At 42.1% G+C, this 13,547-nt stretch overlaps 1 long non-coding RNA gene across 1 annotated transcript; it reads right to left on the reverse strand.

The window, feature by feature from the left end:
- Positions 1–731: 731 nt before the first annotated feature.
- LOC309670751 lies at positions 732–12,131 on the reverse strand. Its single transcript, XR_014269039.1, has 3 exons — positions 12,098–12,131; positions 3,220–3,272; positions 732–795 (listed from the first exon to the last, which is right to left on the reverse strand). It is a non-coding gene; the product is annotated as an uncharacterized lncRNA (long non-coding RNA).
- Between the last annotated feature and the right edge of the window lie 1,416 nt (positions 12,132–13,547).

The raw sequence follows: 13,547 nt of genomic DNA on the forward strand, positions 1-13,547 counted from the left end.
TAATAAGCTAGAAAAAAATCTCCAACACGGAAAACAGCTTTGCTAGCCCCTCAGAAGAGGAAACACAGTAACAGCCATAGAAGCTAGAACGTTTCCCAGGTAGAAGTGGCTGGGGTTTGAGGCACAAAAGCACAAGGTGCGGAGGAGAACATGCAGCTGTTACCAGTGAAGGAACAAGGTAAGATACTGCAGGGTCTTCAGTTCTGAAAATTTTCCTAAGTATAAACACTCAATTTATAGAATGTAAAACTTCATACGAATCGCATGTGTAAATTTAGGACCACAAGATAAAAACATTGATTTATTTTTCTCTGTAACTCACAGAGGTTCAATGCTGCTCTGATGAAAGTCACAGAAATCTTTGCCTTTGTCTTTCAAAGGGCAGACACATTCTTTTACTCTCCCATCAAAGAGTCCTCCGACTTTTCACCTCCCTCGCTTTTAGTCCAGCTTTCCACAACAGTCACGTAGTGATTCTTGGAAATCAACATTAAGAGTACAGCATTTCTACCGTTTATCTCTCTTCTTTTAATCCGTCCTGCCTACTGCTGGAACGCAAGTGTTTTCAGCTTCTCCTCATCTGTTCCATTCTGGAGTTGCCGTCCTTGCCACGTCTTTACACTCTTGCTTTCCACTGAATGTTCATGTTTAGATATACTTCATCCATATCATTGCTTCCAATTGAACTACTGCACCTTTTGTTTGCATTGACCAAGAGCTCCCTAATATTTGTTGCCTCAGCATTTAATCCACCACAAGCCACAGGAGACCTATTTTTCCTTCCATTGTCCAGCCCTTGAAATGAAATTGCAGATAATTTGTAGAATTATAATCAACTGATACATAAATCACTAAAGAAATTTAGTTCAATTAATGACCACCCATACTTTCCAAACTAAAAAAAAAAAAAAACAAGAGTAGTGAAATATTTCACTGGTTACTTCAGCATTTATCTTTTAGGTGTCTTTTTTTGGCCCTCCATAAAAGCACAAACAGTTCAGATAAGCATTAGAGCACAGAACAAGAACACATCCATAAAATAAGGTACTCATTAACAGTAAATTTCAGCATCCAGATTCCTTACCAATATGCCAAGAAAATCAAGATGAAGGACTGGCAGGAATTTCAGGCCTGCTGTATATATTCTTTTGTAATTTTTTTTTAAGGATGAGGTGGGAGAAAATAGGCTTAGTTGTTTGTAAGACTCTTTAGAAAGAAGCAAAGTTTGCTTTGAAGTTCACAAACTTGCAAATATTTCAGCTTGTGGCTGTTATATTGAACTCCTTGTTAAGTGCAGCAGGAACAATCTGTTGCACTATTAATTTAAGAGATCTACATACCTGCACTACTAATGATGCTGTCATTAAGAGAAGAGGGAGTGCTTCCTTTTGAAAGACCTGATCCTGCAGTGATCTGCATGTTGGCAGGTTATGCATCAGTCTGTAACTCACATTTGGATCAGGTACCAAGCCTCTACCTTCTCTCCTTTACAGTTTGTTTACATCTTTTGCAACTTGCTTAATTTCATGTCAGCTTAGGCACTTTGGTCGGTCTCAGCTAATAGTCAAGCATGTAAATGAGAAGGTAGTTGAGTTCACTCCCAATAAGCTGATTTAGCCACATTAAGTGCAACCATAGCAGAGCCCAGGTACCTGTGCCAGGGCTGCTTACAAATGGCAGCAAAACCAGAAGCAGGTAAACAGACAAAATGTTCCAAATAAGCAAAACATCTGAGAACCAGCTGGGTGTCACACAGCACAGGAGCGGGTGCACAGTTGGGTGTGCATTGTTCTGTCTGTAGACCAACGTAACGGATCTTTTGTTCAGTTCAGCACATTCTCCCTCTGTTGGGTGTGCAGACCATTCCAGAAAGGCATGGTATAGCAAACAAATGACTTGTAGGGTGGAAATTATCTCTTGGAGTAAGAGAAATCATTTTAGTGTCTATCTGTAGGTGTCAATTTGTGAGTTAGTGATCAAAGGCTACACAGCCATTCAGCTGACTCAGAAGTAGACGCACATTTGGGCAGATGGCTGGACACTCCCTGGAGACTCCTCTGAGTGTACTGATTAGATGTCCACTGACTAAAGCCTGTGTAATTTGAGATCCAATTGGGTGTCCTAAAAATCCATGCATGTCTGGCAAGGATGGTTCAGCACCTATGGGACTTCTTTACCAATACGGAGCAGCAGCTGGAGTCCAGGTGGGAGACTTGAGTACTTCAAACAGTGCTGGACTCCTACATGTGGGCAACTAAATCAAGTCTCTGAACATTGTTGTCTTAATCTGCAAGGTGATTCCCATGCTAACTTACAGTAAAGCTGCACACAAATATGTAAGAAGATTTTAGGGGGCATCTTTCTAAACAACTTTGATGGGACACAGTAGACCTCCGAGAGACAGCAGAAGAGTCACCATAGTTTTGGTGGGTTTGAGGGTGAAGAATGTCCAATGCACAATTAACCTGTATAACTGTTTTATATTTTCAAGAGGGACCTTAGAAGGAAAAGACTAAAAATATCTTTTTACACTTTCAGAAGCACACAAACACAGGGAGTCACCACATGTGTGTGAAGTGTCTCATCTGAACTCCAAAAGCATTGCTTCTGAACAAGTAGCTCTGGAAGACTCCATTATAGTCATTTGGGCTTTGTGAGAGACTGAAATACAAAAACATACTTCCTACCACTGACAAAGAGACACCCTGTGTGATTGCATTGCAGGGGATGTTGCTGCAGAAGGTCTTATGGAAGTTCATGGGCAACAGAAAGGTGCATTCTGGAAAATCAGATAAAAGCCGCAAACCAAATTTGTTGAGCTGTAAAGCCTGCAACCCTGCTAGAGATACTCAGAAGTAAAGGCAGCCTTTGAACTGTATGTTATATGCAGCAGGTTGTTGCTGATGAGCCTCGAATGGAAAAGCTGTGACAGATCAGGCAGCTTCTCTTCTAGCTAGAAAGGTACCTCAACTGCTTTTGGGCAAAAGAGATCCCCAGTTCTGTTTCTCATTGGAATTGATTCCTCACAATTAAGGCTAATCCTTCATTTGATGTTTACTCAGTTTACTGCCGTTCTGCATTCTGCACTGTCCACATCTGGCATTACACTTTGTATTTATTCTAGCCAATATACATTTATTCATCAGCTGTGTTTGTTCTAGCTATGGTTGAGATGGCAATTTCATTCTAAGTCTCTGCGTGCATTGATGGATACATTACCTTTCAGCTGAACTTTCTCATGCTTGTTGTCAGGCCAGAACTTCTTTTTTTTCCTGAAAATTAGAAGAAAATGTGTCGTCTTTTTCAAACCTCTCAAATTCAGATGTGAGAATGTGGCATTTTAACAAAAACACTTTTTGATATAAAGTGCTTTTTTACTTGTTTTTGAGTCCTTCCATTTTAAAGCAACTCTGAAATTATAGGCACAAGTATTTCTTCAAATGTTATCATAAATGTGAAAAGGGCTCAAGATTTTATTTAGGAAAGGTAAGGTTTGTTAAGGAGAAGGAACACCACTCCTGTTTGTGAGTGAACTCCAATGGGAGGGTAAAATGTGTGACTGTGGGAATGTTTAATGAGTCACATTTGCATACAAATAGTTACAGAGCACTCAAATGAGTCATGAAAATTCACATAGTTTCTAAAAATGAGTGGATATGTTAATGCAATGGTAAGGTGGAGATTTCAATTGAAGATAAGCAAAAATATTTACTGTTCTGATTTCAAAAGAGACTTTAACTTCTGCCCATTATTCCCACTTGCTACAACAGCCTATGTAACATGCGTTCAATTCAGTTCTTGCCAGTATTTATCTACATAGAGCTTTGAATTTTATTTTTTTAAGGGAGAGTTAAGGGATTTTTTTTCATGCAATCCAACGTTCTTTTTCTTGCTTTAATGGTGAAGTGTATTATATCTCTATCGCTTTCTATTTTGTAGCCACAATATCTGCTGACTTTCTTACCCTCCCTCCTAAAGAAAACGCTTAAAAACAGCACTATGCAACATCTTGAAGGTTATCAGAAGTAGGGCACAGAGCAGTGCTAACCCACTGACTACAGAAGACATTGCAGAGACAAGACCATTCTCTTGAAGCCTCACCTCCTACCTGCAGGAACCACAAAGGTGATAAATCTCTCCATTACAAGCACATAGGCAGCCTGAAACTATCATTCAGAGTGGGCAATAGTGTCAGCCGAAGGAGTAACTGGACAAGATTTCTGGAAGTATAAAAAAGTCAGATGAGCGAAGAGAAAGCTGGGACAGTCCGGGGCCCGGAGTAGACAGGATATCGAGCAAAGGGGTAATAGCGATAGCTTATCATCGAGTCGTAAATAAACTCAAATTCTGTGTCCTGGTAAAAACAGGCACTTGGGCTAGGATGGTCTAATGTGCCATTCAGGAAGGTAAGGAAGGTGTCAGGCTTTGTGCAAAGAGAAAGATAGGAAGAGGAAAGAGCTACTGTTTTTTAGAAGGATCGGGTGCTTACTTGCAGATTAGAGGCAGTATTAGAGGATGACTGAAAATGAGTTAGGATGAGTACAGTCTTCTGTTGCTATAATGACCAAAAAAAAAACCCCAACAACAAACCAAACAAAAAACTTGAGTGCTGTTCATGTCCACGACCCAGGAGACAAAACAGCAGGCTTAACACAGCTTGAAGAGCTCACTCGCCATTACAAGGGTTTATAAAAGCTAAGGTAATGCAAGAAACAGCAGAAAGAACAAAGGATTTTCCTTTCTCCAGTACTAAACGCAACAGCTAAACAACTCAAAAAGATGACTCTCGTTGATAACTCTGCTCCCATACCAGCTATCATAAGCACCTATCCATGCCACGGTTAACGCTTCTATTGCTCTAGGAGAAAACATCACGTGAGGACTAGAACTAAGTAACGCCTGACTTTTGCATCTGTCATCCTCACAAGCTGCCTGATTTTAAAACATTAGCAAAAATGGCAAGGTAACAGCTTGTGTTTGTTCTGTCATCCCCCCACTTCAAGACCCCTGACGCATTGAGAGACAGACTGCGGGTCAGGTTCTGCTCTGCCCCGTTCTTTCTGTAGTCATTTACACCTGTACAAACTGAGTGGAAAACATGCAAAATGGTACCATTTTGTTTTGATAGTGTTTTACCCTCACTTCACAGGGGTGAGAATGAATAGACAGGGTGCAAGGCAGTGGAGAATCAGGGATTCTGTATATTAAAAAACAGTGCAGACAGCCACAGAAAGTGTCAAACACCATACAAAAGGATTGTTCATGCATTCATGCTCAGCATCTGTGATCCGGACAGTATAAACAGAAGTTAGTATCTTTGTGCTATGTGGGGCTTATAGGGTTTTGTTTACATAATTTAAAAATCAGCAGACCTGCAAGGCTGAATGTTGCAGGGTGCTTTGCAAACAGCGATCTCACCCGTTCGCAGCATTTCAGAAGCCTCCAGAGCATACGCTGAGGAATTCCCTTATTGTTGGTAGACGGTGAAGGCTATTGTCAGATGACAGATACTGGCTCTCTGCCACATGATGCTGGAGCCTACAGTTTTAATTAAAAGCCCTAAAACAATTTGAAGAATTGCCTGTCTGAAGCTCTGATTAGCCAGGATACCTGCCCCTTCCATTCGCAGCTAGGCAAGTAATACCAACTAGGAAGGAAGCGCTGCTGCCACTCTGAAGGGTGGCTCTGTGGCTCCAAATGCAAGAAAGCCAGCCCCCCAAAACAGACCTTTGATGCTTGGAGCCAAGATGCATCAACACATTCTGAAAGGGTGGACTCTGCACCAGCCCCTCGCAAGGCGAGAGAAATAAATTCGCAGACGTTCAAGAGTCACGAAGAAGGAAAGCAGCATGGTGGCTGAAAGCGAACTGGTACAGTTGTGGCTGAAGGAGAGAGAAGGCAACAACCACCAGAGCTGAGAGCTGCTCTTATCTACGTCAACTTCCAATGACAGCTGGTGATTACTAAAACGGCATTATGGCCTTGTCCTCCCCAGCAGGAAAGGGGTTGATAGTAAAACCACAGTAGAAATCATGTGAGCATGTTTTCACATAGGCTGCCTAGAAAACAATTTAGCTTCCACTCTGCCTAGCTATTATCAGCAATACCCCATAGGCATCAGGGTCGAAGTGCATCGTAAGGAGTGATTTGAAGGAGAACAGCTGGAGAGAATTTTCCAGACCTTTGTTCCACACACGGAGGATAGGACGCAGGAAAGCATGAAGATATCTGGGTGGGAAAAGGACTAACGCATGGTAAAGGCCAGCATCACTGGCAGAGCAAAGGTCATGTGCAGCAATGCGCTAAGTTAATAGAGCTGGAAAGAATGGACAAAGAGAGTCCTAAAAAAGAGCAAGGTTGTTTTTTGCCTGGAGCACAGAGGATGTAATGGGAAGTTAGTGGCTGTAGGTGCAGGTTTTCATCTTTAACTATCTGGTTTGCAAACTGATGGCATTTTTTTGTTGTCTGGAAGAAAATCTTGTGCATCCTGAGATTTTGTTTTGGTCTCCCTCATACTGTAAGTATGCTTGAGAGCTATTAAATTGAACAGCCACTAGTTAAGCAGTTAAAGCTGGGCTCTGACAGGTTTCCCATGCTGCTTCTGAACGTATTTGGCAAATAAATTCCTCCTCATCTGCTAATTTCAGACTTTTAAAATAATTTAGCTCTCAAGTACATAACATAAAGTGATTATCTTGTTCTTTACAGTCTGAGGGCAGAATCTATTTAGAACCCGAGCAGGCTGGCTACGTGCAAGCAGAAAGCTTTGGATAAAATTTACTTGCCAACCCAGAGGAGAGAAAAAAATTCCCTCTCCACTCTCATGGGCAACTGCTATACTAGCCAAATACCAGCTACATCCCTCATATACACTCACAAACACACCTGAAGCTGGATGCGCAGGTGTGAAGCTGATAGAGACAGTCTTCCTGGGTTTCACTGGATTTGCATCAGGCCCCATGCATGTAAAGCATCAAGACTACTGAGTCTCCATCAAAGGAATTTCCATGGACTGTTTCATGTCTTACCCACAGCCACCCCCATAACAGCTGATCCACGCAGACAGCCTGCTTATTCTATACAGGAATGTACATTTGCAGCTTATACACATGCGCTTAACTCCACAAAACACCACCAAAATAGCAGAAAAGAGAGCAATTGGCATACCACAGATTGCTCCCTAAAACAATTCTGCAAGGTGTGTTGCTGCTGTCAGTACAGCATGGAGAGCATCATCTCCCCAAATGGCAATGCCTTTACCAGGTTTAAAAAAGTAACATCTGCATTAGAGCAAAAAACACCAAGACAACAAAAAAAATCCTCAAACTTTCCCATGACATTTTTTTTTCCTTGGTAGAATCTACACAAACACCATAGAAAACAAAGCAGAAGCTCACATTAAAAAAAAAAGACAAAACCATTGAAGCAGAATATGGCCACCCTATACTAAACAATTTCTGCAAATACTATCAAATACCCTCAAATATTCATCAGAATTTTAACATCAGATATGTCTTTAAAGTGATGTTGGATCCTACGGAAAGATCCCGTACCTCAAATGATACTGAAAGGTTACAAGAAGAATGATTTCTCCCATCTTGTGACACTTTTCAGGATTTCAGCAGTCGTGCTTCAGAAGAAAACCAAGAGTATTCTCCTGAATGTTTTCTCAGGAAATTCTCAGAGAAGTGGTCTGTTGAAAACCAAGGCTTCATATCCCGTTCTTCCCAGTTCATACTGCAACTCAGAATTTCCATTGCACCAGGTGAATGTCCCAAATCACCACTTCTGGAGTGTCTCTTATGTGAGGGTTCTAAGGATCTCATCAGATCAGTCTTGAACCTGTATCTCCCATAAGCTAGGGCATGTATCTAGCTACGGCTAAAATCACCACAGGTTACTTCACAAGTTGTCCTGTCTGTAACAGGAGACAGAAATACAGGAAACTTCTTCAGAAGCATTCACTTTCTGGATAGCGGTGCTTACTTTGGCTTCTCATTTCAAATGAAAGAAACCTAAAGCGATGAACAGCGACCTGAAACTTGAATTCTCCCTCTCCCCTGTTCCCTTTTAATCCTTAGACTTCCTTGTTCCGGCTCCAAGTTCTCATCCACCTGTGACTGGTACTTTCCCTGGTCCTCCGACCCCACCAAGCTCAAGCCAACCAACCCAGCACTGGCTTTCTTCTCCCTCTCTCCGTCAGCATCACCTGGTCCCTGACAGTCACCGTACTGGCTCTGCATCACCTTGCGAGCTCCCAGCTGGAGAGCAGGAGCTGAAAGCAATCTATGGGCCCTGAAAAGCTTACTGGAAAGGAAACCGGAATGTCCCTTATTACAATAAACTTCTGCCACGCAGAATCATTTCCCGCACTTACTAGAATATGCTCTGTCCTACCCTCAAAAGGGATATTCCCTTTTCAAGGAAAAAAAAAAAATAAATTATAAGCTGTTAACTTTAAACCAATGGTCATTGGTGAAGCAGCTGACCAGAAAATGTACTGGTTAATAACTCTAGTTCTGGCTGCCAAGCTTCTGATAGATGGGACCTGTTACTTCAGAGTGCTTGGCATTTTCATTACACTGCAGATATTTAAGAACAACTCCCATTGACTTCCCATGTGGTAAACAGTCTCCTGACAAAAGTCTGCTTTAAATGACTTGTCCATCATCTCACAAAAAACTTTGTGGCAAAGGAATGGATTGAATTAAGTCCTCCACAGCAGAATTCAGCTGCTTTATGGGAGCGTCTTGCCTCTTTCACAACCCTTTGCATACCTTCTACAATAACTGAGGCAAGGCTCCCACAGAAAGCGACCTCTCTCACTTTGTAAGTCACATCTATGCCACAAACAAATAAGCAGTTCTGCAATCGAAGATTACCTCAGCTGACAACAGACTGAACTACGGTGCAGAAATGCACAAAGCTTACAACTACGAGCATCTAGCCCGGAGGTTACACACTGTGGCCTGTAAATCCCCAGTACTCCACAAGACCACAGCCAGAGCAGCTTCGTAGTGAAAGTGTATTAGTCACTGCCCGTTTTCTTGCTGCTGTCAAGTGTTTCCATTAAAATGTGTCAAGTCACACACACAAAAAAAATATTTGGAGAATCATCGAGAAAGTCTCAGAACCAACCGTGGCATAGACCATCCACATCAAGACCATGCTGGCTGGGCTAAGGACAGCTGGACTCAGAAGTCAAGGGGGTATCAGGGCAGAGTTAGAATCTTTTAGACTTCTGTACTTAGGAAGAAATAAGTCACCGCAGAAGCAACGATTTTCTCCGCTGTCTGTACAAGGAGTCTTGAAAGACAGGCTTAGATGTAGACATCAACCAGACCCATGTCTTAAGTCAACTAAGATGAATCCCATCTCTAGAGCCAAGACCCGTAGAGCTGTGAAAGTGAATAGGCAGCAAAAAATATTGCTACTGAAGTGAAAACAAAGCAGAGTGAGAAGGCAGGAAATTAAGAAACTGCAAAAAGTCCAAATTCTGACTGTTCAATGGAGAACAACTGAGATCTTCAGCTAGGTATAAACCAGCTGTTTCGTTCTGGCACAAAATATTCTAGCAAGTTTGCACATCCTTTTAATGTTTTCAGACCTCTTGTCTCTGCTGAAAACAATAGCTTGAGGCCTTAAGTAATTTAATTCTGAGTCCATTCCCAATTACTTTTATGTTGCCAAATTTAAACATCTTGGGTGCACATATAGTTTCAGTATTTTGATAAAAGAAGTAGAAGGGTTTCTCAAGCATGTGTTTTGTAATAGTTGGAGGCATTCAGCCTTATGGAGTGATTGACGTGAACAATGTGGTGGAATCATCTCCAACTATATTTGTGGCTAAAAACCCATCAGGACAACATATAGCCTTATTTTGCCAAACTGGACACTTATTGCCCACCTCTGCCTTAACAATCTAAATTTTGCAAAACAACTGGACATAACACATTGATGACCTTTGACAAATATCAAATTATAAAAACGCATAGCTTGTCTTTTCCTGCAATCAACCATTTGCAAAGAATGTATGTGCACCAAACTTAGACTAGCACAAAAAACACTTGCACTCCTGAAATCTGATAAGAAGCTTGGGTGACCTTTTGCTGATCTCTGATGAAACAATGAGGTACATATTTGGGATTTATCCTGCAGTACACTTCAGCATTACTCCACATTATCAAAAATGAAAAACTATAGCTTTTCAAAACTGAAAATTACACTCTCATCTCTTCAGTGCTAGGATTAAAGGTAACATTTTTAAAGGCATCCAACCTCTAGCCTTAGAAGATAGAGACAGATTTTGCTGGGTATGCAAGTGCATAAAACGCAATAGACACTTAGTGATATTTTCCATAGTGCTTAACTTTCTTTGATTTAAATAAGGAGCCTTTCAGCTTTCTGAAAGCCGCAGTTGTAGCCTCTTCAGACATTTTTTACACATATTTTCATGCAACTGGCTCCTCTCTTAAATACAGTAGTGCCTCTAGTCACTTAGACCATCCACAAAAAAGCTTGCACGATGACATTTAAGAGTTCCACACTTAACACCCAGCACCAGGATTCACGAGTGCAAACTAGGGGCACACGTGACCTTTATGCTCTACAAGCTCACGGAAAGACACCCATTATCCAACAATTCACCCCAGCTATCCATCTCCAGCCTCCCAATGGAAGGAATGACCATGGTACAGAGGCAGAACTCAAAGGACTAACTTTGATTACATACCCAATTTTTAAAGGCTAAAATGAATGATGAATGAGAAAAATTACTCATCTACAGTGGAATTCACCTCACTTGGCACCTATAAGTCAGGCTTCTGGTCAAAATTGGTAGTCTAGCTTCTGCCGAAAATTGATGGGGAGCGCCAGCCCCCAGCGAGGAGATTTGTTCCATCTGGAGAGAGGTGTCGAACAGGCACAGAATGAATCACTCTCTGCAGGTGTCTCTTGTTCTCTCTTCCCACTGACTAGAGAGAGACGAGACACCAAACCTCTAAATAGCTAAGTTGAGATGAACTTCACCCTCAAGAATGGGTGAGCCTGCCAGGCCAGGCCCAGAGTTCAGGCTTCTTGCCATCCAGGAGATGCCTTTACCCCTGAGCTACAGTGTCAGGCTCCCTCTTGTTTATAATCCCTCTGGCTCTTTGAAATTTGCATCTGTTTCTTTACAGTGGCAAGCTTGAACAGGATGGGTGGGTATCCTCCACCTTAGCCTTATCTTCACTCTGGTCGTTAGGGGTGCTTTGCGAGCAGGAGGGAGTTTATATCACCTCTGATGAGGAGAACACTGAATCTGAGTCTCTCACTTCCAGGGCAAGTGCTCTCACGAGAAAAATTGCTTATAAAAAAGCAGCAGTTCTTTTCCTTCTCTCCCCCTCAACTCTCCAGCAGCTACAGCTGCTGCGCTTTGCGGTAAGCTCCATGCTGTCAATGTGCATTTAAGCATGATCTGAGCACACCTCCTGGACCAGGCCTCTCAAGAGATTTAGACAGGTACCTATTTTGTGATTCCCAGGTGGGTTTATGCTGGCGACAGTCACTAAGAAAGTCAGCTTAACCTAGATAACACTCTATCTGGGCCAATAAAGAAGCAACGTTTTAAAAGCCTATGAAACTTCACTGGAACTCACGTGGTTCAGCAGGACTTGTGAGGGTGCGCTTGCACTTGGGATGTGCTGCACACGTTTTGCTAAGTTGCATTTCCAGTATCCGAACCCAGAGTGGAATAGGGTCTCCAAACCACAGAAAATTTTGCTCTGTAAGTTAGTTAAAAAGGACTGAGAGTGCTGTGGGTCCTGTCCTAACATAACCAATAACGATAGCTTTGGTAAAGCACTAGATTAGTACTGCCCACTTAATACCAGGCGGCTTTCCATCATGTAACTGAGGTATTCTGCCTCACGCGAACAGGCGAGATTATAGATTCACCAACAACTAGATGACAGTTGCAGTACAGACTCCATTTCTCCTCTGTGTCCACAAAACATTATTGCTGAGCAAGAACACACAGAGCATACTATACAAACATAACTATACTTGAAACTATCATAATTTTACCATTTAAAGGGGGAGGCGGTGTTTAAAACCATACCTGGAACAGATTTTCAAAATCTTCTCCCAGCAATCCAATTCCCAGTCCCTCATTTTTCAGTGGAATTAAGCCAAGCATTTTGCGATCATATTCCCACAGGCCTGTACCTAAAAATCAAAGTTAGGCCAAAGTGAGAGGCGGAAGGGAGCTGGACCAGCCAGCCAGATAACTCACAGAAGAAAGAACAAGCCCATTTTTTATTCCTTGGTTTACTCCTTACCGTATGCGAGGTGCTGTCAGTAACCACCTGCCTGGCCCCCCTCCCTTCTCTATTCTAAATGTATTTTCCAGAGAATTGTTGGGGACTGCAAAATTTGCAACATTTTAGACTTATGCTAATTTAAAGGTATCACTAGAAAAGCTACGGTAGATGAAAACCATCTGCTACATAAGCCACGCACTAAGAAGGGAACTTGTTTGAGCACAGATTTTAGCACAACTGTGTAAGTTAGAGAGCCACCTAACTGGTTCACTATAAGCACTTCTAGCAGACGTGCTACATAACCTAATTAAAACACAGACATTATATTAGTAGGAATTATCCCATGGTTAAAAGATTTTTTAAAAAGTAAAATAAATGTATTTGCATTTGAGTAAAGAGGTAAGTCTGAATATATGGATTCGATACACCTCACACCGGTAACACTATGCCAGAGCGATGCTGCTTTCAGAAAGACTTCATGGCAGTATTCTTCAAGTAGCACCAGGTAAGCAACAGCCCTTTGCAGGTGGCAGTTTACATAGAAATGCCTTCAGGACACTGGTCCTACTTAGAGAAATGAATAACCCTACAAAACAGAAGAAAACATTAGAACTTAAGTGTCTAAATTTGGACTTGACATAAATGTTCAGGCAAAACCACACAATTCGTGTCAAAACACCCCTCTTTGCAGGGTGGTGCTAGAAAATGCAGTTTGAGCAAAAGGCATTCCTGCAGAAAAGCAGAGTTTGAGAGCGTGATCATGAAACAGTAAGCATGTCAAAACTGAATGAGAGCAAAGGTTTGTCCATCCAATAGTCCAACACTTTTGGCCAAAAAGCAAATGTCTAGGAAAAATGAAAAAACATGTACGTTCTATCACACACAATACTTCCCAAACCTCCAACAACGTGCAGCTTGGGAAAGTAACAGCAGCAGATGAGGAGTGTTCAGAAGTGGGGATGAAGGGAATGATACTGTACAAAAGCAACATTATTCAAAAGCATAGTGAGGGGAGAGGAAGAGAAATCTTACAGGTGGCAGATCCGTGCCCAGAAAAGAATGGAGTTTGGAAATGGGACTCAGAGAAGGTGCGTCTGTGCACTCCTTGAAGAACACAGAGGGCTTCAGAGTGGGGTGGGTGGAAGCAACGCACCACGCATCGCCATGCCCAGGTGAGGTAGCTGGAAGCGCAGGGGAGCAGTGATGCCAGCACCACTGCCCTGAGAGGTGCTGCCGGTGGGATGTGAA

This window comes from Vanellus vanellus (assembly GCF_965231255.1).
Source record: "Vanellus vanellus genome assembly, chromosome: 3".
Classification (NCBI taxonomy): domain Eukaryota; kingdom Metazoa; phylum Chordata; class Aves; order Charadriiformes; family Charadriidae; genus Vanellus; species Vanellus vanellus.